At 48.6% G+C, this 24,946-nt stretch overlaps 1 protein-coding gene and 1 long non-coding RNA gene across 7 annotated transcripts in view; one reads left to right on the top strand and one right to left on the bottom strand.

The window, feature by feature from the left end:
• KCND3 (potassium voltage-gated channel subfamily D member 3) overlaps positions 1–24,946 on the top strand; it is a 121,420-nt gene that overhangs the window by 18,398 nt on the left and 78,076 nt on the right. The window lies entirely within an intron of this gene.
• The window catches only part of LOC141733511 (uncharacterized), a 101,612-nt gene that overhangs the window by 6,894 nt on the left and 69,772 nt on the right, over positions 1–24,946 (bottom strand). The window lies entirely within an intron of this gene.

Raw genomic sequence — 24,946 nt, 5'->3', positions numbered from 1 at the left:
AAGTCATTACGGCAAGAGACGCCTTCTGGTGTCAGGTCCTCCACGGAGCCGCAGCTCATCTCTCCTGTTTACCAGGGCTTTCCTTGGACATCCCGTGAAGAGCAGCGCTTTCCAGCTCGCAGTACGAGACGCACTGTAGTTAAGGCACTTAAGAAAACTGTTGGATAGAATTTATGTGCCATTAATAACTGCTTCCCTGGCAATATCAAAACAGAGTGGGCAGACATCGCATCTACCACCTATAGCACTTGACTATACAATAAATTAAATCCACCCATTAAATCATCACAAACTGAGAGAAAGGGCGTTTATCTGAACAGCTGGGCGTATTGAACGCTTTATCGGCAACGTGCAATACCTCTGATGAAAACGATCGGTGACTAAAAGCAAGTCCGACAAGGATTTGCAGAATTTAGTAGGAAACAAGCACAGGTCATGCACCCTGCTGTCGGACAGGGATTTCAGAGGATGTGCAAACAGACCAACGAACCCGCAGCCCCCGCGGCACGCGGAGACGCAGAACCACCCAGCTCTCTGGCAGCAACGGCACCTCTGCTGACCGCGCTCTGCAATACCAGACAGCTCAACACGAACGAGCGCCGATAGTACTAGTGCAACCCAGTAGAGGAGGAGACGTTACCTGGCGGTGCTCGCTGAGTACCTCCGAGCAGAAGCAGGCAGACAGCTCCCCGCTACCTCGACGTGACCCATGTAATTGATTATTCTTAGCTCCTTCCCAGCCTTGTTGCTGGATCGCGCAGACGATCCACCCCTTTCTCTAAAGGCCAGCATCACACCTCATACAGGATACCATAAAACATGTAAAAGTAGGATGTCTTGTGTCCTGCGTTTCTGGACAATGCTTCTCCCTCATGAGCTGTCATGGCAGCGTAGCGTAATGGGCTTCTGAAGGCCAGCTGTAACTGCCAAGGGACAAGGCGAAGGGGTTTTTAGGCAGCCGCGACCATTTCCCTCATCCAGTCCTATCACCAGGGACAGATATAAATGAAAGTACAGCAGCATCTTCGCTTCCGTGCCAGCTCTCACTGTGGCTCAGGACAAAAAGCTTCACGTGAGCAAGGCAAAGTTATGAGAACTTTGTGCTCCCCATAGCAACCTCCGGCAGGCGTTTGGGAAGGACCCGATGACCGTTTGTCAGTTAGGTGTATGAATCTCTGTGCTGGGATTCCCAAAGTCAAGTGAGACTTAGATTCCATCCCTGGCTGTGAAATGACAGAGATCCAAACTTTGCTTCACTGTGCACCAACCACTGGGCAACGGACTTTATAGATGGAAAAAACTCTGATGCACCGAGCACCAGCTATCTGGAACTGAATCAGGTAAACACGCACAGTCAGATATCCCTCTCGTCCCACCCTTGGATTGCCCGTTCAGAGTTGCAGTTCTGCTGCACGACAGGCCCCGTCTCCACCGCGGCGCTGCCAGGCCAGAGAGGGAAGGTGACCCGGCAGTGGTCACACCGTAAGGGTATCCGGAATCAGCTCAAGTGGCTTACTTCCAAATGTGCAATGCCATCTAAATAAAGTATCAAAGAACTCGATCTCCTCTCACAGATAAAAGGAGAGAATGGTGAAAAAAAAATCACACAGAATTTTAGATGATAGAATAAAAGACGTTCTACAGGTCTATGTTTTCCTGCTTTATAGGGAAAGACCGAAAATGATTTAGCAAAACGTGAACAGAAGTTGTTTCTTTCCCAGACGCTGATTTATTATTTAATGCTAAAATACTATTAATAACAAATCTGCAGAATCATCTAGCCAAGAAACGAATGTAAACGCATGCAAAGAAACACACACACACACTCGCCAGGCTCTGCCACAAGGCTGTGGTTCAGCTCCGCCGCGGACAGGCTCCTCCTCTCGGTGCGAGGGACGTAGCGAAGCGGCTGTGACCATTCCGCACCCGCCTCACCCATCCTGTACCGGCCTTTCCTCATGTTAGCATTTGCCTTAATTTATCGGTTTGAATAGATTATAGCTACACATTTTGCCAGAAGAAAAACCAGCTCATCTGTGCAGCAGGCAGAAGGGGGTTCGCCCGTGTCTCCGGCAGTTGGGCATTCTCCAAAACTTCAGCCAGCAGCTGCTGAAGTGGAATGTATGTACTTTGTGACAAGTACCGCCGCACTGTGCAAAACGTTAAATAGCTGCAAAATCAGTCCATTTGAGTTACAATATAGTGTAAAGTTTTGAGCTTTTACTATATAATCCATTTTAAAGTACTCTTGGATACACTATCTATGGTAAAATTAGATTTTTAGCAAAACCTGGTCTACAAAATATAGCCCAAATGCTTAGCATAACAAAATGTAATCGTAGGAGTCAGTTTGCCATCCAAGATGCAATGCATCCTGTAGATCTTTTTTTCCACTTATCTTTTAAATGCAATTTTCTGTCCCATTCTGTTGAAGACCGGGTTAAATCAATAAAATAAAAATAGCATTGTAATATTATATCTTATAGTAAAAGACTAAGGTCGCTTCTGGTCAGTATCTGTAAAAGTGATAAACCCAAACCGGGTTTCACATAAACATGCAGGTCTTTGACTGTTTTTATCAATATGCTCGAGTACGGAACAAGGGACTGAGCCCCACTGACACCCGATTCGCAGCAGCTCCAGATTTGTCACGCTGCCTTGTCCACAGAGAAAGGTCACTTCACCAAGAGCGACCCCATCTCCAAATACAGAATAGTCACTCTAAGCATTTTTAATCGCATTTTCATCCATTTCAGAAGAGTTTCTCGGTTCTCTTAAATAATGTGATCTTTCGCAAAATAGAGCATCCGTCTCCCCCTCAGCTACAAAATAGGCAGCTCACGCACCCACGGCACGATGTTTCCAGTCACAGGAGAATAGGGAACAGTCATGAAAAACACTGATTAACGGGGACTCTGAAGAACATTTGTGCAGCTCTGCTCAAGCCGCCTGTAAGTAGAGGAGGAAAAAGCGCCCCAAATCTGTAGTTGCTGGCAAAGCCTTCTCCTGGGAGACGCCTGCGCGTGTCAGGAGCAGCTTCCCTATGTCCGTGCCCAGGCTGCCCGGCTCCGAGCCAGGGCCAGCAACAACAAACCCAACACATCACCTCCTCACTCAGCGGGCAGAGTCCGGCCTCGGAATTTAAAAACAATCCCTCTGCCTAATCGTTATTCATTGCGCATTCTTCCCCCGTACCGCTCTGCCACTGGCTAATGCAATACCCCGGGACGACTGTCCGTTTGAGCGGTGATGTGCAGGACGCAGAATGCGATAGCTGCAGCCCACGCCACGAACACTGCCACAACACGGGGATAACGGGGACATTTCATGACCTTTCTATGGAAACATGGCAAATAAAAGAAATCAAGAGAGCAGAAGTCACAGGCCACAGCCCAGTGCTTACAGCGGGCTCAAGAGACATCCTAAAATCTGCCATATGCCATTTTGAAGTGCCGCGAATACCCTGAGCGTATCCGTAGCCATAACCCTACATGCATCCAGCTGGGAGTAAATCAGATTGAGTGGGTATGAAAAAGATTCTTGAGGATGCGTAAGATGTGAAAAGCAATCACACCGCTATACGTGATAAAACATAACCATAAAATAAAAGACTGAAGGCCTGAACGACTGGGCATTGATGTAATGCGATTTTTAAATGTTACCATTCAGATATGGTAGAAAATAATAGCCCTCTTGTAAAAACAATCAAACCCAACAGTACTGAGTTGTAGAAAACAAAAGGCACTACAGAAGAGGCAGCCCCGAGGCCAGCCGTGGCAGAAGCCCGGGTCTCTCTCCTCTGCCCATCCTTTCCAAACTGTTTTCCTTTCTCGGTGTTCAAACGTTTACACAATCCAAGCGGCGCTCGGCAGCGCTGTTGGAGAGGGGTCGGAGCCGCAGTGGAGGATGAGCACCCGCAGCCAGAGGCACAACAGGCTGCTGTCGATTGTGCCCCTCATTCATTTCACAAAAGTGTCACATATGTGGGCTTTACCATACAATTCTCCTAAGTGGTTTAGTGCCTAGACGTGTCAAAAAATTGCTCTTCATGTGCTGATGTACTCAGAGTTGACCTGGGACCCGTCAGCACACGAGAGGAATTCAGTACCCCTGTGGAGCTACGTGTGCTGGGCAATACCTGCCTGCGCATGGGCCGACGTGCAACTGAACAATCATGGAATCATAGAACCACAGGGTGGGAAGGGCCCTCTGGAGATCATCCCCTCCAACCCCCGGCCAGAGCAGGGTCACCCAGAGCAGGTGGCACAGGAACGCGTCCAGGTGGGTTTGGGATGTCTCCAGAGACAGAGACTCCCCCACCTCTCTGGGCAGCCTGTAATCAGCATTACAGATCTGTAACAACCGGCACCCCGTCTCATTAGACACATGAAACATGTCAAGCATCACAAGGAATGGTAGGAAATGAAGTCTAAAATTTCAGAGATCGGGTTGATGAAGAGATTGGATGTAGCTGTCAATAATGGTCCTCTCCCTTCCCACCAAGTGCCCCCCGCGGTCACAGATCACTGGCAGGAGATGCCACGCTGACAGCAGCGTTACGGGGAGCGTTCTGCGAACCGAGGGGATATTGGCTTTATGCTCACTGTGAGTAATGGGCTTTGTCAGGAATGATCTATTTAAAAGCTAAGCACTACTCCGCATTGTCTTTTGGACACACATGACCACGGACAAGGCATGGCATTAGCGGTGCTGAGGGCTGGGGCTCACACAGAGACGGCTGGTCCCCGGCCGAGGGCAGGACAGGGCACCCCAGACACGGGCACGGATCGGCACGGCAAAGCCTGCGAGTCCCCACACTGTCATCAGCTTCCCCATGGATGTGGAGAAGGGGGACATGGCAAAAGAGCATAAGTGGTTAAATGTAAATCGCTTATTTCCGCCCCAAAAGCCTTTTACCACAGTGACAACAAGTATCGCACTCAGTCCTCGTCCGTCCCACCCTCAGCCAAAGATGCGAGCTGCCGCGCCGGGGGGGGCGTGGGGCACAGCTCAGACCCCCGGAATCGTCGAGGTGGGAAAGGACCTTTCAGATCATCGAGTCCAACCACCGACCCGACGCTGCCAAACCCACCCCTGGCCCATGTCCCTCAGCACCACGTCCGCCCGCCTTTACGTAATCCAGGGATGGCCATTCCACCACTGCCCCGGGCAGCCCCGTCCAAGGTTCCGTTGTCCCATTTAGGTGTTTGTTGGTGCCAGTGCAAGCTTAGGGGGTTAATTACTAAGCCTAAAAGACTCTTTCTTAGGGACCTAGGGAAGAACAGAGTCACTAGCAGCCAGTTATTTCTGCTGCCTCTCTGGCTGCTTTTTTTCATATTACGCATCCTTCCAAAACGTCATTTTTATCTTCCACTGAGTCTCCCTGTCCTCTCCCTCCCGGAGCAGTGGTCTCGGGCTCCTGTTCTGGGGCTGCTTCAGAAGGAGGGGAGGTGTCTGTGCCCGGGGGTGGCCCCCTGTCAAGCTGTCTCGGGACTCGCTGCCGAGCCGTGGCCCCGCGAGGGCCCCGTGCAGCAAACAGCTGGTGTCTGAGATGGTTCTGGTGACGTGACATGATTTCAGAGAGTAATGTTCTCCCAGCTCACTATTGACACATGGGACGGGTAAATGAGATTTACTTTGGCATCTCATTCACTTCTCAATCCATCTTCTCTAGTGCTTTTCTTTTCTCCCCTCCAGCCTGTACACGGAAAGGTCAATCAGTTTAATTACAGTTGTTAGACACATACGTGCCATTTGCAGGTCTGCTAAGTCTGCTCAGGCAACGGGAGCTCTGCCGCACACTCCTACTGCTTTTTGCCCCAAATAGAATAGCAACAGGTTTCTTATTGCAGCAAAGAAACCTCCCCGTGTGGTCACTGGACCACTGGAACAAAAGAAATAAATAGTTGAAGAGTAGTGAGCTTTAGTGACATTTCTGCAGCTTCACCAAGACTGCCAAAATATGCTACAGGTATTTATTAAAATTCACCACCTTCCTAAATCCGCACTGACATCTCCAATTTACAGATGTAAAATCCAAGTCAGCAAACGACTGAACTCCTACACAAACCACAAGTAAAGAATTCCCCGCTCCCGTTCAGCAGCAGCACATCTTTTGCAGTGGACCCCGCGCGGTCCCTCGGCCCATCACCTGTGCCAGAACGGCGAGAGCTCGGCAATCCAAAGGCAGCTTTCATCAAATAACTCTCCGTTTCTTTAAAGCCCCTGACTTCCACAGCAGGTGACCAGTGCGGGTCACCTCCTGCAGACAGACAATGGGTGGCACTGAGATTTTCTGACGGTTGTTCAGAGCCAAGCCGGCACTTTTCCACCTGTAGTTTTCTGGCTAATCACCCGTAACGTCACCCCAGAAGAAAATTCTGCTGACAGGGCAGGTAGTTTCAATACCTATCCTTCCTCTCCGCATCATGGCTCTCCTTTGAAGAGCAGAGGCACAAATCCATTAAGGGGCTATAAACATCCCACGGAGACCGGCGTGTTGTTTCTGTCCCTTTAGAGAAACCCTCAAAATTCTACAGGGGTCAAAACAAGCACACAAACAAACCGGAGTTGCCTTAGTCTTCAGAAACCATTTTGTAGCGTGTTCCAGGAACTCATACTGCAGTATAAACTTCACTTTGAAATAAAGGACACTTTCCGATTTTTAATTGCATCCTAACCTTTCATTAATTGGACTTTATGCAGTGAGCAACATCACAATAATAGGTCTGCAACCCCCGCGCAGCATGCAAATGGGCCACAATCAGGGGAGAGCACCTGAGCGTGCCAGGCACCAGTCGCCAGAGCTAATGGGCTCATCCAGCACCACAGAGGCTTCCTAATTATCCAGCGGCCTTTGTTTCACTGGAATTACTTTCAAAACAAGCAACATCTGAAAAGCATTCCCCACACACCACAAGCGTTGGCATTCACTCATCAGAGGGGCACACACAGCTCTAAACACGATGGCTTTCAGTAGCTCTGAAAAGTCACATTTTAAATTTATTTCCATAATAATGAGTCTAGTGAACAATTTTGTCAGGAAGATTTATCGGCATACCTCACGTTTATGTTTTCATGTCATTTCTGAACTTCCCATAAACAACAGATTTTAGGGCTAATGGGAGCAATAAACCCAAGGGGTCCGTGGCTGGGGTTGCAGGCGTGCAGCCTGTCTGTGTCCCTGCCACCGCGCCCCAGGGCCCCCCCGGGGATGCTCAGCGCCCCCTGTGCCCGGGCTCAGCAGAGCTCTGCCGGCGACGCGCAGGACCCGCAGGACGAGGCCACAAAGTGTGAGCTCGGGGCTTGAAAGACACAGACCCTGTCTTCGATGGGAGAAGGGCGGGATGGGATGGGATGGGATGGGATGGGATGGGATGGGATGGGATGGGATGGGATGTCCCCACAAAAGCACCAGTATGGCACCGGTCCCTTCCAGCCACTCTGATTCTGTGATTTTAAGGCTGAGGCTCTGAGAGAGCCCGGCTCTCCAGGGTTCTCCTGAAGCTTTCGTCCCCCGATCCCCCCGGATCACAGCTCCAGGGGCACGAGGGCTCTGGCACTGGCTGCGCTGGAGGAGCCGGCACCACCTGAGCCCTCTCCCCGCAGCAGGCTGCCTGGAAACATTGCCCAGCAGAAACTTGTTGTCTCTTGGGAATTACAATGCCATTTGTTCTAATTCTTGTTGACATTTCATTTCACACACTATTAAATGAACCCCTTCAGAAGGATGAAACAGAAATTTGCTTTAGAAGAGAGAAAAATAACGTGTGCTTTAGGATAAAACAAGCTCATGATTAATTTTTCTGATATAGTTAACATATACGGTGCAAAGCACCCAGCCAACCCAAAGAGCACTGCGCTGTTGGCCAGAATACTGGATGGGCCACTGTGGCAGCAAAGTCACTAATGTAACACCACATGCTTCTATTAATATTGCCATTTTTAAACCACTCATAGTATTTGTAACTAAAATAATCTTTCCCTTTGTTTCTAGGCAGAGTTGAAATGCTTTCTGTAAATACCCAGTTTTCTCTCTGCAATAATACGATGCTGGATAGTGGAAGGACAAGTCTAAGGGAACTCAAATGAATCATTTTTTATTTGACCAATTTAGCAGTGACATATTATATCAATCACTTCTGTCCTGGGTCTGTAGAGTAAGCAGGTATCCTGACATATTTTATACCCTTCTTTGAACAATATAAAATGACCTTAGGAGATGGAACAAGTTGCTAAAGACAGCTGTGAATCTCTTTTACTGGCGCAGTGGGGCCAGGAGGGAGGGGGACGCCCCAGCCCCGCTGATCTGGGGCAGAGAAAACGTGGGGACGTGGCTCCAAGAGCAGGCAGGGACGGGCCACTGCAGGGGGACCACAGCTCCCGGCTTGGGGGGGGGTCACCTTACCCAGAAAAACCACAAACCGATGTGGAAAACACAGCAGTGAGAACGGCTACTGTAAAAACACCGCTTCCCCCTGCTTTCCATGGGCCTTAACTCCCAACGTGCTACATTTATCTTCTGTGGTGATTAAAGCTCAGCAAAGTCATTAACACTGAGACTTTCCGTGCTGCATCATGCTAAGAAATAGACTTTCTTCCTTATTTAAAGAAAATAATGCCCTTTTTCCCTTCTAAATCTGCTCTCACAAGGGAAGCGTAATACTGAAAAATGCTGAGAAGGGGACCAGTTGTATATGGCTAATCGACAATTTTATGAATAGTGTAAAAATACAATTTATGGGGATAAATGAAGGCCATTATTTGCAGAAATCACCTAAGTTCAGGATGGCAAAGGGATGGACACACAGCCCGACCCGCCGGCTGGACTGTTCCTCTGGCAGCCCAGCGCCGACTGCCTGCCAAAAAATGCTAGAAACTACAGCGGGGAAAAATTCTATTGAAAAGAATTTTGAGGATGATATGAACTTCTACTTTCTCAATTTTTAAACTAGGATTATGTCATATAATATCCTTAAAGATATTCCCCAGGGCCAGTCACTTTTGCAGTGAATAATATCTAATCACCCATTTCTTCCCATATAATATACTACCGCCTTCTAAATTTGTCGATCTAATTAGCTCTTTCCCCTAACACTCAGTATGATTAAATCTGTATTAAAACTTTCTGTGCAGCACAAGAGCAGACACACCTGAGCATTTTCTAAATTTAGCAGAGGACAATATTTAATGGGTTATTTTTAATGGATGCTGGAATTGCTGCATAAATGAATTCTGATTTGAATTTCGTCAGCCTCCTTATTTTTTCCTCAGCTCCCTTAAATTGTATATCAAGCAGATTAGAAAGAATAATGGAGAAACCTACCTGGTACCATCCATCAAGTATCGTTCAGAACTAAATTAACAATGAGCACTTTATGCAAAAAGAGGTGGAAGAAACTGGGTTTCTTTATGCTTCAGCTTCATCATTTTACAGGATGTGTCAGACTAGACACATTTGGACTCATCTCGCAGTTTTCACGCGGTTTAAACAGGGCAAACATAAGGGCTGGAAACAATTCCTGAGGATTTTCATAACTTGCCTTTAATCCGTATTTTAGGAAGATTTGCATGTATTTGGGGTAATTAAAAGGCCCGCTTGTGCATTGCGGAGCGAAGACCTGCTCCCCTTTTCGCAGACCACATCAAAGTCACAGTTGCTGTGAACCGCCATCGCAGATCATCAACGCGCTCTCGGGCGCCGCGGGCACGAAGGCAGAGCCGCTCCCGGGCCGCCTGTGCCCCGCTCGCCAGCCAACCCATTTTCTTCTTCCTCCACCCAAATCCTGGGGACCCAGAGGAGGCGGGGGACGCCGGGCACGGCACTGGGAAATGCAGCCTCGGCACCGAGAGCGGAGCAAAAGCTTTCCCCGCACTCTGCCGGCTCCACCGACGGCCCGGAACACCAGTTCCCATCTCTTCCCTGAGCCCAGCAGATGCTGAAGTTTTCCCTAAAGCTGCAGGCCCAGAAGCCGAGCCCGGGGTTATCCGGACCGTGCAGAAGCAGGGGTAAGCGGGAGATGTTCCCCACCGAGATCTCCTGCTGGAGCAGCGGGGGGGCTGTCTCAGCCCCTGGGAACAGGAGCCACTCGGGGCTGTTTCCCGAGCTTGGGAGAGAATTAAAATTGCTCCGTGCAACTGGCAACTAAAGAGGCAAAGCAGGAAGGATGGGAGACCTGACAGTATCAGCTCTGAGAAAAAAGGGGTGAAAATCCGTGATGGGATCTCTTCCAAATCCTTTCGCTGTCATTCATTAGGCAGGTAGACGGGAAACCATGCCCTTGTCTCGACTGCCTGCAGAAAACCCCACAAAAGTCTTTGCGTGCCTCTAATTGGAATACGCTCTGTTGCCGGTGCAGGAATTTATCTGAATCACGTTGTGATGGTTGAAAGTCGGTTCTTGGCCCATTTATCTACACAGCCACCTCTTTCAGTAGAGTCCACTGGCAGAAAGATAACCAATTCCATCTTCATAATTACAAAGACATCCACAGCCGGAGACAATAAGGTTGTTTCTTACGGAGGATTTGAATTACTTCAATTATTGTGTCTGAAGCCTCCCTTTCAGGGAAGCGTGAGGTTTGGGAATACTTCAGAGCAATCAATTGTGCCCGATTGGTTATATTCAATAAAACGAGATGGGAGAATCTTTTTTTTGTTCCCTTTAGGCAATACAAGCTCAAAGACTTGTAAAATCTCTGTGCCCCCTTCAGGGCTGTCACTTGAACAAAACAAAGGCACAAGCTGGAGAAAGGAGAAACTAATACTCTGGGTGTATTTAGGCTGCTGCTTCCTGAGAGAACGGTTTATCCTCACGCGTCCCCCGCTGCATTCACAGAGCTGCGCTCGGGAGCTCGGTGCCGTCACCCTCCCTCGGCGGGTGTAGAAACCGAGGCACACGGTGGAGAGGGTCTGGGAAACGGAAACGCTCCCGCTGATGGCGGCGAGGCAGAGGGAGGGAGATGCAGGACGCTGGGTGCCGGGCGGGACCCGCCTTCCCGCAGAGCCCGGGAGAGCAGCGCGACCTCCCGAGCCCAGCCCTGACCCATCCACCACTCGCAGCGCGGATTCGCTCTGCAACCAAAATCCAGCCAAGCTGAAGTCTGACCGCCAGTACAAATTAAGTTCTCACGGCCAATTAAACTGCACTTTTTCTTTCCCTTCTCTCTGCTAGTCAATACGATAAACAATAGGCCAGTGGAATACAAAGAACTTGCTTTGCACATTGTGGATTCTCAAAGATGCTTTACGACATTAGATAGCGAACACAAAGGCTGAGCTGATGATGTGTTTATTTCTGTATAAATATGTGTTCCTCTGGTGTCACTTTTGGCATGGAAGAAAAGAATCATGTTTCTGCCTAAACATTTCAAAATGGCCAGAGGATTTAAAGCGGATCCTCATTAAAAGGTCTGTAATCTTGTCTCTGGAAGGCATGCAGAATAATGGGTATATGCCTCAAAAACCTACAATACATTAACGTTTTTTTACATAATCCACTCCTGTTTAGCCAGACCTCCAACTAACATTTCATTTGAAGGATACATAGGAGTTCAGACTGGTTTAAAATTCTACATTGAATAGAAACTCTGCTGATTTGAGGCCAGAGCTATGAGCTTCCTCTTGTCTCTCTGAGCTGTGGCTGACGTTAAGAACTACGCCAAATCTTTGAACGTCTTACTGGCTCCAAGTTTATTCAATTTCCTAAAAGTTTCCCCTAAGAAAAGATTATTTTTCACTTCATTTCCACCTCTGATCAAAACCCTAATGCCTATGTCATATCATCCTGTTAAACTAAAACCAGATGATACTTTCAGGTGCGTTTCTTCATTAGCCCTAAAAGTCTCTTTTGGGAGGCAGGAGAATTGTCCTTTTTGAGTGAAATGTATTTGTGAAAGCTGCAATTGCTCTGCTGAGAACACCAGGCCAGTTCAGCACGCTGTGCTGATCAACAAAGCACTTCAGCACATATTTATTTCGTTTGGGCAGGTGTTCAAAGCCTCTGCCTTAGGCAAAGCCCGTCTCCGCGCAGTTGCCCGCAGCACGGTGTAAGCACCAGCTTTGCCGTGGCCCTTTCCTGCTCCGCCACCCGGGCCAGCCCCGCTGCCTCATGCAGGAGCTGGACCGGGAAAGCTGCAGAAAGTGATATCGGGCACTCCCCAAGGAAATTAAAGTGGTCACGTTGGAGCTCGTTTCTGCAGGGGAGAATGAAAGATGCTTGCATTATCAGTGAAGTATAAGATACTGTGAAACAGGGCCGTGCTTTTGCAGTTCGTGCCCAAGCTGAAGCTCTGTCTTATCTCAGGACAACCTCGCAGCCTGCTCCTACGTTTGCTTTGCAAAGAAAAGGAGGACGTAAAAAAAAATTAATGAAAAAGACTTTTTTTCTTTACTTAAGTGGCACCTGAAGGTTTAAATTTAGTAATTAAAAGTCCCTCTATGCTTCTGCATGAAGTTTTAAATATAGTCATTAAAAATAAAATCAACCCTTAGCATGATCCACCTTACATAACTTCCTCCACAATTTAAAAATAACTTGTACAACTTTCTAGTACTGGGTGTGCACCGGCACGGTTGCAGGAGAGGCAGGTACCCCACTGCGGCAGCGGCAGAGCTCACGCCTCGCCCCATTCCTCACCACCACCTTCCCCTGCGAGAGCTGCAGCCCCCGGGCACAGAGCCCCGCCGTGGCGGGCGGAAAGCGGCCTCCCGCGGCAGCCCCGACCCTCGCTGCACCCCAGACCCCGCACCGGGGGTGCTGGGGGAGGCACCCGGAGTGGGGATCCCCCCGTGCCCCACTATCACACGGGTCCCATGGGCCCGGGGGCTCCCGGGGGGCTGCGCGCGGCCAGCTGTATTGCGGGACCTGGCCGTCCTTCTGCACGTGGCCTGTCCTCACTGCCAGCACGTCCAGTATTTTAGAGCTGTTTATGTCTGGAGCTACAAGAAGCATAGCTGTGCGTTGTAGCTCAGCTCCCGGCTAACTGAATTACCAGAGAATCCTAAGTCTTATGTTATTCTGGTCCAATAAATATTAAAGTCAGGGGAAAAGCTCATTAAAAGTCCCGAGAGTATAAATACAAAACAGAGCTATCTTTGTATTTGTGCTGAAATCAAACAACGCATTAATAGCGCTTCATAAAATCTTCCGTGTATTGGTCTATAGAACTCTGCAGCTGAATCCTCTGCTAGGCAGCATGGCAGGACCGAGTATGAATGCTCTTCTGTGCCACAAAGTTCCTGAGAAATTCTCAGAAGCAGCCAAAAAACTGGAAGGCAGTAAGAATTGCGGAGTGGAAAGAAATGACCATGTGAGAATGATAAATGCATTGGAAAATAAGGAGAGCGAGGATATATATCAACATCGGTCTATAAATCATGTAGGTGCATGATGAATTTGTTATGCCAGCTACGCCTCTTGAACTGTTAAAGCAATGCTAAAATCTGATTGAGGCACATGTGAGAAACTCTAGGCAAGTCTCCCAGGCCTTCATCCCTGTCTGGAGTAAATTATTATAGCAGTGCTCACCTAAGTTTACATTAAATTAGGATCTAGCCAGTTTTAGCTATGGAGAGAATTACCCCTGAGCATGCGTCAGGCAGAACATCATTAGGTAGTCAGGCACACGCTTATTCTGTATTTCCCAGCTGTGTGCCGGCCCGAGTCTATCCACTACTTCAAGCTTCCTTCTCCTAAACATCCACACACCTGCTTTGGGTGTGCAAGAAAAACCCCTCAGATGGACTTCTCCATCCCACAGGCCGGCCCTGAACAGAAGCGGGGGCAGCAGCCGGGGAGCAGCGCGTGGCAGGGCACGAGTGAAACGGGCTCAGCACCTCGCGATGCTCCGGGGGGGAAAAACAGCCACCCCTGGCATGGGGGTCCCGCAGAGCCCGCGCTGCAGCCCTGCCCTGGCTGCCATCTCGTCGCCGTGCTCATCGTCTTCGAGCGAGGAGCCGGGTGGGCGCAGACCCCCGCGTCCCGCCTGCCCCGGGCAGCGCCGCTGCCAGGCTGCCGTGCCACCGCCTGCCGTCCCCATGCCAGTTTGCTGTGTCATTGCACAGCTATTTATAGACTCACGGTTGTATCCAGGGAACCGGAGGATGTTGACTAGTATCCTTCTATGAATAAAACATGGATATTTTCCTGGCTTGAGAAGCTAAGAGCTGCTTTAGGTTTAACGTTTTTCTCTCTGATTGGACTTGGCAGCCGAGCTGGTTACTTCAGACACAAAAAAAAGGATCTGAGACTTGACCTAAGAGAATACATTACAAACAGTAGGTCAATACGTTTGCTATGACAACATGGCACTATTCTATCAATATTATGGAAAAAATGATAAAACTTGAGGAAATTTGCTTCTTCTGCAGATAGTATCTTTTTCTCCAGTTTTTCCTTCCCCTGAAGTCAAAAGATACCCTTCCTTGTCAACTGGGCAGAAGACATTCCTTGGGAATTTTTTCTTATCTGTAATTATAAATGGAATTTGAAACAGAAAGCATGTCCACACCTTTTCCAAATACTAACTGCACAAGAGGAAAACTTCGCTTACTTCCCTGCCCAAGCAGGAGCTGACTTTGAAGGGCAGGGGCTGCTCAGGCTGTCCTGAATCCATCTTTCTTGGATGAAATCAGGCATCCAACATCACCAAAAAAATTCTCCCTAGCCATGGAAGTGTAACAGGGACCAGATCAGGGCAATAACCGAGACCGACAGACAGGCCAATAACGCCCTTGCAGAGGCTGAGACTCCTCTTTTAGAAACATACTCAGGGAAGGGGCCAGACTCGCGCTTACTCCTGTGTCTTTATGCTATTCTGGCTTTGTAGGTGGGACAGAAGGAGCCTTAAAGTGAATGCAATGCCATTTATTCCTGCCGACAATCGTGCAGCCACCAGCGGGGTGCCGGGAAGGGAGGCAGATCTGGATGTGTAGCTGTAACTAACCTCGCCCAGGTTTCAGAGCGCTGTCGCGTTGCAGCACGGCGAGCGTGGGGCTCCCGGGGGTTCAAGGGAGCCCGGCTGCTCCCAGGACGTCCCAGCTGCCAGCACCAAACCTGCTCCGGGACCTCTGCCCTGCACGGGATTCACCACAGGTCTGTCCACAAGATCAGGGACGAGGTCTGGGCTGTACCCAGCTGCACAGGAATCGCCCGAGTATTTCCCCCTCTCCTGGTTAAGACACTGAGTGTTTTGATTTGTTTCCTATTGAAATCCCCGTTTCTTGCCCCTCCTTCTTATCGTCACACATTTGTTAGAAAGCATCAGATCTGACACATGCTGCGTTATTCCAGCTTTGTGCCGTCCTCGTGCTGTAGAGTTATACCAGCATAAAAACAGTAATTTATGGAGGACTTCCTACACCAGAGCAGCGGACAAACAGATTGAGAGAACAAACAGGAGATTCACCGTCTCTCAGGCACAACACATCCTTTTGCTGATCAATGAGAGTACGCGCCCTGTTACCAGCAAGTTACCGTGTCTACCCCAGTCTGTCTCTCCCTGTTGAAAAATTAATGCCGAGTTTCCTACAGCGGCATCCGAGATGTGAAATGACAAACGGAAGGTCAATCTGGTGGATACATTTCTCCATACAGTTTTGAAGTAGGTCAAGTAATATAGGACTTGGCATCACTCTCAAAGTAATCATAACTGGAATTAAATTTAGATTTCAATAATGAAGGCACTTGAAAAAGTCAAAACTCAGGCCTGTTTCTGGGGCCCCTCTTTCCTGCAAGAGCAACCCCATCACTCTACAGTCACCTCAAAGGATGGATAATACAGATATTGCCAATTCACCCAAGAGAGTTTTTTCTTTTTTGCCACTGTTTTTGTCAGCCTCCCCGGACAAATTGCCGTGTGGTGAGGCACAGCACTCCCACGGCAACTTTCGTGGTAAAATTTCAGTTTATTTATGAGCTCTCAGAACAAACCTAACCTTATAACTGCCTCTGCAAGATGAACAAATGCCCCCAGCCTCTGCTTTCGCAGCTGAGGATGCTGCAGCATGGGAAGATGAAGCTGCTCCCAGGCGTGTACCAGAACAACGTGAGCAACCCAGAGGGAGACCAGCTCCTCTGGTACTTCCTCTGCGTTTCTCAGAAAGCATTCTTTTCAGGTTCAGAAAGGCTTAGGTTTCATGTATACTTTTCATGGCTCACTACACTGCTTGTTTTGAGTTGGATTCACAAGAAAACTACCAAAACATTGCAAGAAGTCCGTTTCTCAGTGTTTCAACCCATCCTACATTAGAAACCTCACAAGAAGAAAGCCTGACCTAATGAGATTACCCAGGCTGCTATTTTCAGGGCTAACCGCACTGAGGAAGAACAGAACGAAAAGCACATTACTGACTGATAAATAAAATAAAACTCATTTTCTGATTTATTCTGTAAATCAAAATGCTCAAAGAACCTCTAAGGCTATATTAAAGCCGAGAAAAACGTAACGCCAAATCAATGTTAAAGGCCATCTCAGCATCCTTTTATCTAACCAAAATTGTAAACACACTGCTACATTCCCAAAGCACAAAATCCATTTACACTTTGCATACTTGAAAAGAAGTCTAATGCATTTTGAAAACCACAGACTTAACTGCATGCTTCTCCCATTTAATACAACAGGACTTAATAAGATTTGCAGGAGGCATAAAAGGCAAATTGAACCCTATAGCTGAGCACACAATTTCAGGTTCCCAGCAGAGAGGCAAACCTAGTGATGGGGAAAATGTAACACCAGAAGGGATCAAAGCAGGATAACGGATGACCGGAAAATACAGGGAAAAGTCATGAAACGTAGGCTCAGTGCTCAAGTTCTCGCAGCGCTTCTCTGAACACGTAGCAGCTGATTTGTGACAATGACAGGGGGACAGTTTTCAAAGCCGGGCCCCAGAAGGATTTTGCTGCTTGTGGGTAACTGCGTTTCAGAGCTCCCTGGCTCTTGCTAGCTTTGGGCAACGCACCTGGGCAGCCAGACTCCGAAGGAAAAAGCTGCTTTGGCTCCCAAGTTGTCAGCAGGGACAAACAACCCCCCCAAGGAACCTGGTGCATCCTCGGGGAGACTTAGGTGTCCTCATCCTACTCTGGCTGTTACCTAATGGCAGGTCGGTCCTTCTCCCCGAGAAGCGCAACTTTAAGTTTCTGAGTATGACAAGAAAAGAGAGAAAACTCTGAAACCACACAGACACGATCTTAGATATTTCTTGAGATTTCTTAAGAGGACATCAGGTCGCAAGACATCAGAGACTTCTTGTTTGAAATCATCCCCGTAACTGGCCATCCACCCCTCCGTGGCCGTACCCCTACCAATCACCCCTGGCTTTGGATCTCTTTACTGCCACCTCAGTGGGTCCTGCCGAGGCTGTCGAAGCACTGAGCAGTGAGCTCGCCATCTCAGAGCCCTCAGACCCTCTGCCCTGCACTCACACTCCCACAACCTCTGTGAAGCCCAGGATGTTGGAGAAGCATAAATGCAGGTAATATTTTTCCCTCTGCTTAAAATCAGAGGCAGACATTAAGCTTAGTTTCAACTGGTATATACACAGCAGAAAGCTGAGAGCTTATCCACAAGTGGTCTAAAGCGTGGCACAAACTCAAATGACTCAACACAACAGATGCTCTTTATACCTGTCTGACTTTCTGCACGACGTGTGCTTTGATCCAAAAGCTTTTATGGTAATGCTGGAGCCAAAGAGGGCTGAGGAAAACAGAAAGACTCCTGTTGACTCAAGTAAGCCCTGGATCGGGCCGTCAGATGGAGGAACGGAGCGTCAGTTGTGCAGGCAGTAATGGAGAATGTGCACACTCAAAATTAAAAATATGCCTCCTGCGCACTCACCGCGGTAACTTATGTTAACGCTCCCCCCTACAAAAAAATACCTTTTAGCACTGCTCTAGGGACAACATGCCACTCCAGGCCACCTCTGCGCATCCCCGGCTGCTGCCTCGGCCGCTCTCTCGGTATCGGGTGTTGCCAAGACAACCCGCAAGGATGGAGCCCGCAGCTGCGGAGGGTGGAGGTGGCCCCAGGAAAGGGACAAGGGGTCAAGCAGGTCGGGAGCAGATTTCCGTGGAAAAATCAGATACTGACTTTGGAGGGGGCGTAGGAAGTTACCAGGGATAATGTTTGTCTTTCTCCCCTTACTGCCCGCGTGGTGGTGTGCCGAATTCTCTAGCTCTGACACAAAGTTCTGAACTGTGCAAATAAAGCCAGGAAAAACCGTGTGCGCTGCTGCAGCTGCCCTGCAAAGGAGGCAACGCGGTGGGGCTCCCGTGCCTTCGCTTCTCCATCTCGCGCCGGTTCCTTTTCTCGCCCTGCTCCTCGCCCATCTCCATCCCGCATCCAGCAGGTGTTGCCATGGCAACACCACGTAAAGCTATCCTTCCCTCTGACATGGGAGAAATGTTGAATGGCGGAAAAGAATTGGCTTGGGAAAAACCTGGAAATTCAACTAAAAATAGGAAAGGCAATAATGGGAGGTGATGGTGGAAAGCTGCCTGGGGACTTCAAACCCTTCTGGAGGTCTCGTTACGGCCCGAGTGCAATTTGCTGTTTCTCTTTCACTCTGATGAGAGGAAAGAAAGATTTTTGTTCTCTTGTAAGATACGAAGCATCTCTGGGAGTGCTGTCCCTTCATTCAAGCCTGCTCTTAACAGTGATTCTCCTATTTTATCACAGAGAAATGATTCTGAGGGACTAGAGAGCAAGGAACGAGCAGCAGAGCCCCAGATTCCCCTCTAAGGAATGGCTTCACCTAAAGGCATATACTGTTACAGTAAATCGCTGTAATTTGTGCTCTGATGTCCTGCATGGCTTTACAACAAGTGACAAATCAATCATTATACAAACATCCTTTGATAATCAGTGTGGTTACGTTAATTATGATAAATGCTTTTAGCAGCTGCCGTATGTGGACGCAATGCGTAATTGCATAGGAATCATATTACCCTACTTTTCTGTTCACGTCCTGAAGTACAAAGTCTCTCAAAAATTGCCATACGTCAATAGCTGAATGCAGAGTTTACAATCCACTCTTCCAAGTATTTAATTGTAGAAAATGCAGAGTCCATTAGCATTACTGTTATTAAATATTAAGTAATATTCCTTGAAAAAGAACCATTACCACTTTACAAATTACAAATATACAGGAGGACTATATCAGTTTCCTGACCCAGGGGATTAATTGTAGCGGTTGTTGCACAGCAACCCGGTACAGCAGATTAGGACCTCACCTAATGAATAACACTGCATCCAATTGAAATTGCAAGGAAATTTAGCTTGGCAGAATGCAATTACAGAAGTTTAAATCTGATTGGATCGCAATATTTCTGTATTCTTAAAAAGTGCATCTGTAACGAGTGATAAAGAGCAATAGATGAGGAACGTGTAATTCCCATTGGTCTTAAAGGCACAAGAGGGGTGGGGGTTGAAAGGTTTGGAATTAAAGCGACAAATTCAACAAACAGATCAATGGATACTTCTTCACATAATTAACCTCGGAGATTCAATGCCACAACACATCGCCGGGACTAAGAGTTCAGCTTCCTTTTCAGAAAGAACAAACATCTCTATCACAAACAGGAACCGATGTCAAAAAAAATACGCTGTGAGTTTAGAACAGGTCATAATTCTTCTGAAGTAACGGGGAAATGTCCCTGGTGGTTGGTTTTCCCCTCGCTGCCTGCTCAGGGTCTCTTTTTTCAGAAGCAATTCGCGTTTGTCACCGTGAAGGACGGGATGCTGAACCGGACAGATTGCTGGAGCGCCCACTGTTTATATTCCCTTTCCTCCTAATGATCGCAAGGGGTCAGACCTCGGGTTTACATCTTATCATCATGGAGCTTTAAGAGAGTCTTTCGGGGGATTTTGGTAAAGCAGAACAGCTACGTTAATTGTGTAGGGAACAGAAAGCTCATGTTCCAGCTCTTGCTACAGCATCTGTGTTATTCCTGCGGCAACGCTATTGCTGGGAAAAGGATTTTAAGTTCAGTTTTAGGCTAGAATGACCTTAGTAGTTTGGATAGTAAAAAAGCGGCCATGGCACAACTATTTGTAAACCAGCCCGGAGAAGGAAGGAACATGCGCAGGAGCCTGCCCTGGGCAGGCGGCCGAAGGGCTCCTTGGCGCCGACAGAGCAGCAACAAGAGCCCTCATGTTCTAGCGTTACGGGAAATCAAGATGAAAACCTGCGCAGGAAGGCTCCAGCCGCACCGCCACCAGGGAGGAAGGGCGAGACGGAGCACCCAGCCCGCCGGGTCCCAGTGGGAGCCTGGGCAAGGGAACTCCAGCGTTCGCTCCAGCTGGGAATGGGCCCAAGAGCAGCTTTGGGGCACCCTGATGTCCAGGAGGGAAGCACAACAATGATGAGCAAAAGAGCAACATTTAAAGCATCGAGATAAGTGGAAATTCTGGAACAATAAGTGGAAATAAAGGACTATTTAGAGAGGCTTTTCCCCCCGCAACTTGACTTTAAAACACAGGATTTTCATCAAAGTAATGAGGGCTGTAATAAATTCTGAGTTTAAACATCCTATTCCTAATGCTTTATACTTTGAGACATCTATTACAGGTGAAGGGATCCATCTTATTTGATGCATATAGGGAAAGACTTTGCAGAAGGATTTAGAAAAACACTAATATTTGTGTTTTCAGAAAAAAGCCCACCACTTAAGAATAAAGGAGACCGAGCAGACCCGAGTCTGAGGAGACTCCCAAAGCACCTCCATGAGATCCCTGCTGCTGCCTTTTACCACCTTATTCTCCAGGCTTTAACCAGAGCCTTTTCTTTTCTTCTGTACACGAGTTCTCCTGAGGAACCTGGGTCCTCAGGGTCCCAGCGGTCTGTCCCCACCGTCCCCTGCGCTACTTTCAGGGATGCACATCAGCACAGTTCCAACAGTCCCATCACTTTCTAGCAAAGAAGGGGTTTAACCCTGTATTTTCATCAGTTCTCCCTAAACCTCTTGGCATTAAAAGATCTGAAAATAAACCCCCTTTCATATTTGGTGTGGTTTTGGAGTCTGATTTAGAAATGGTTTGAGAAGAGCTTTTTTCTTCCTTTTTAGCCTTTATATCAGTCATTTTATCTGATATATGATAAGCTCAGATGAGTTTAAACTGATTCATCCTATTTTGTAATGTTTAAATGTACTTTGCTGAAGCTCCATCATAATGTCACACACTTTTAAAATGAATAATTCATCCTGCCCACCTCTTCTGAAATGCCAAAAGGATACTGCGCCTTACCAGATAGAAGCAAATACCTTTACTAAAAAGTACACAAGGAAACAATATAATTTAAGAAAAAATATCACTCCAGGCTGCACCACTGCAAATCTCAATCCCGCGACCTCCCATGGGAGAGCACACTGAGACCCTGGAGGGATCCATCTTTCCCAGGGAGGGGGCTCTTTCCCAGGGAGGGGTCAGACCAGGGGTCAGTTGTTCTCTGCATCAGGCAACGATGGCTCCGCGCTTTCTATCGGGAGTCAAGAAGCATCTGAGAATCACTGCCAGGCGCAGATAAGACTCTTCTAGCAAACGCCTGTCAAGGAACTGTGTAAGAAATGACATCGATTTTATCCCCGTGCTGGTACTATTTCAGGGAGAGCCTTTGTCAGTTCTATATTTAGCTGCTGTATTATGTACCTTGCTAATAGCCAGGTAGAGTTTTGTCAATTTTGAACCCAGCAGGGAGCAGGTTAAGACTCCGGAATGAAAGCCACTTTGTGCCAAACCAGTGTTTGCCAACCAGAATAAAACACAGGTATAATGAAAGAAACCCGGAGAACTTCAAATAACAGGCAGCGGAGTTTCCCCCGGCTGTTCGGCAGGAGGGTTTCCTGCAGCCATCCTGCATGGGCACAGTCACAGCACGGGCGCAGTGGGTGAAACCTCCCACCCGCGGCGGGGGAGCCGTGGGATGTTCACGGTGCCCAGAAACACCCCACGTCCTAGAAACACCATTACGAATGCCCCAGCACGGGGAGGGGGAAACAGCCCAGGATGGAGGAGGATGGAGGCGGCAGAAACCCCAAGCCAGGTCTCTGGGAAAAGAGGGTGTGCTGGAAGAGACCGGGCGTCCCCAACCCGCGCTCACATGGGTTACAAGTTCTGACTTGGTCCAGAGCAGGGAGCAGCATCTCACCCATCGCCCCCCGGCTGGTGTCACGGCAGGGGCTGAGCCCTGCTTGGCTCACAGCCACTCGCCCGCCAGCAGGAACCAAGAAGGAACTGTCTGGAGATGTCAAATGGGCCAGTTTGCCGGGGGGAGCAGCCATGGGAAGGCGAGCGCTGGGCTCACAGCTGCACGGCTGAACCGGCACGGCCCCTCGCCAGAGCTGCTGGGCCTCCCGCAGCCTCCTGCGCCTCTTACAGACCCACGTCCAGCACAACGGAGCGCTCCGCAATGCCGACCAACGCATCGTTAGGCAGCCTGATATTTGATGGCCTAAATCGTCATTTGTATTTCATAAATATTTAATGCAAGGGTATTTTTACTGAATCATGGACAGAGGCGTGAGACAAACTCTCCACTGGAGATACGAAAGGCATCTGATCGCTTTTGCCGAATGTTTGCAGCAGTACTGGGAACACTGGGCGCCCTCGCTCACGGCACAGTGCTCCAGACATCACCAGGAAGAGGAAGCCAAGGACAGACTTGTATCACACAGTCTCAGTTTTGTGGAAACAAGCTTTCAGAAAGACAAAATCAGCTCTCCAAACGCCTTATGAGTCTGGAATAAATAAAAATCACAGAAAACTAAAAAACCCTGTAAAACTCCATAGCCATTTTCATCAAGAGCCCCGTGCTGCTCATCAAACATTGAAGAGCAGTCTGTGAATATCTGAAAAAATGACCTCATTGTCATTCTTCAAATCTTCCCTTCAAGCCTCGGAGCGCAGCGATGCTTGCAAAAGAACACTAGATGAGTCTGGAGTCCTGTGGCCACATGTTTTCACATTCACCAGCATTTTTTCACCCCCAGCTATCTTTTTCTTTTTTTTTTTTATGGTTGAAATGCAAAACGAATGCGTTGGCAGAGCCCCTATACACTCACCCAGGCTCTTTCTAAAGTAACATGCACAGGGAAGGAGAACAATGAGCCAAGCGGTTTTAGCACCAGTTACAAATATTCCGGAACCTTAGCTACAACCCCGGGCAGTTAAATCGCATAAAGCACCACAGACACGCTATGGACGTTCCCCATCAGACCAGCACTTTGGGGCAGGTCTAAGTGAGAAGCGGTTAGACCCCAGCTGAGGACTCTGTCTGTAATGCCTTAGAAACGATTGCCATGAAATGACTGAATCTTCATTGGTCTCCAATTAATCTCAGAGGGCTGATTACAAGCACTCTGAACCCTGATGAGAAACTAGTGTGGGCAGGATCCCTTAAAAGGTAGGGTAGGAACAAGCAAAACCATAAAGCAGAAGGTCTGGCCTGCAAGTGGGCAGAGAGCGCTGAGGAGGGGCAGAGGCACGTACAGAAAATTGTGGCTGCAGCTCCAGGCAGGGTCTCTCAGGATAACTCGCGAGGGATTATGCTGTTCCTAGCACAGATCTGTCGCAATACCAATCCCTGCGCACTTTTCCAGGTCCCGATCAGCCTGAGCCGTGCTGTTTCCCTTTCAGACGCTCCTTGGGGAGCGGGAGCAGAGCGCTGGGCTCGGTGGGAGGCCGACGCAGCCGCTGCCTCCTGGCCGGAGGGGCCCGCTCTGCCCGCGGGGACGGGCGGCACAGGCAGCTCCCGCAGCACAAACGTGGCTCAGCCCTGCTCAGGCTTCGGACCGCGGGGACAGGGAACAAGGCGGCTGCCGAGGCTTCCCAAAGCTCCTATGGCTTGTGAGCAGACCTGGGAGCTGCTGTCAGACAGACGCGGCTCCCGCTGGGTGACTCCTCTGAACCCAGCGCCGGCCCCAGGTAGCGTGACTGGTGCTAACCCTGCGCCAAGTGAAAAACCAGCCTGTCTCATCCCTCCCAGGGCCGAGACGCACCCTCGGGAGGAAAATTAAATCTCCTGCGGCTCCTGTGGGAGGGCAGCCCTGCCTGCAACGGCGTCCTGCCGGCTCCCTGCTTGTCTGGCCCACTTAGGAGGCAATCGCTAGGGACCTGACTTCTGTCCAAAAGCAAAATCTAAAAGAGAGCATATGGCGTAGGTTTAAGCATTTGGCTTCTATGCGAGCTTGGGAAGAAGAGATAGCAGCTAAGTTTTGGATGCCAGTGAAAGCTCAAGGTCCAACCACAGAAAGTCCATTCCTGGGGGATAAGACTTATTTAACGTGACTAAATTACCCTTCTGCAGTTTCACATTCATTGAAGGTAATTTTGTGTGTCATATTTATCTATAGATATATCTCTCTATATATATACAATTGCACAGCGTTCTCATAAAGCCTCTGCAACCGATCAGTGGGGGGAGGATATCCCTTTCCTATATAACCCATCGCTCATAGACCAGCAGTGATATTTATAGCTGTTTATAAGAGAAAGTTATTAATTTCAGAAGTCTTGCCAGACTCTGGGCACCAAAATGCCCAGTAGGAGAAGCAAGGCAGAATGCACTCGTAAATTAACACAAGAGGGGCTGTAGGAGATCAGGGATTCATTAACAGCTTTTAAGGCAAAAAGGGAACACTGTGATCACCCTGGTGCTGGCTGTTCAGCAGCAAAAGGCAAACCACCCACCTAGTGCAGACATGCCATAACTAGAATGGGCCCGTGAATAATTTGCTTAATTTTGAAAAAACAGTGTTTTCTGTCAAGTTCAGTGACCTCTTTTTACTACGGTTATTTACTAGGTGACTTGGTTTACTCTTTTTCTCCGGTACCAGGCTGCTAGGGATGCTGCCAGTAGTTGCCAAGAGACATTCTCTGCTCCAGAGGTCTCAGTTCAAGAGGAGAGGACGGGCAAGTGGAAGGGACCCACTGTGCAGATGCAAAACAGGGGC

Source organism: Larus michahellis, chromosome 21 (assembly GCF_964199755.1).
Source record: "Larus michahellis chromosome 21, bLarMic1.1, whole genome shotgun sequence".
Classification (NCBI taxonomy): Eukaryota; Metazoa; Chordata; class Aves; order Charadriiformes; family Laridae; genus Larus; species Larus michahellis.
The sequence above is the reverse complement of the archived record's forward strand: the minus strand, read 5'-3'. Positions and strand labels throughout refer to the sequence as shown.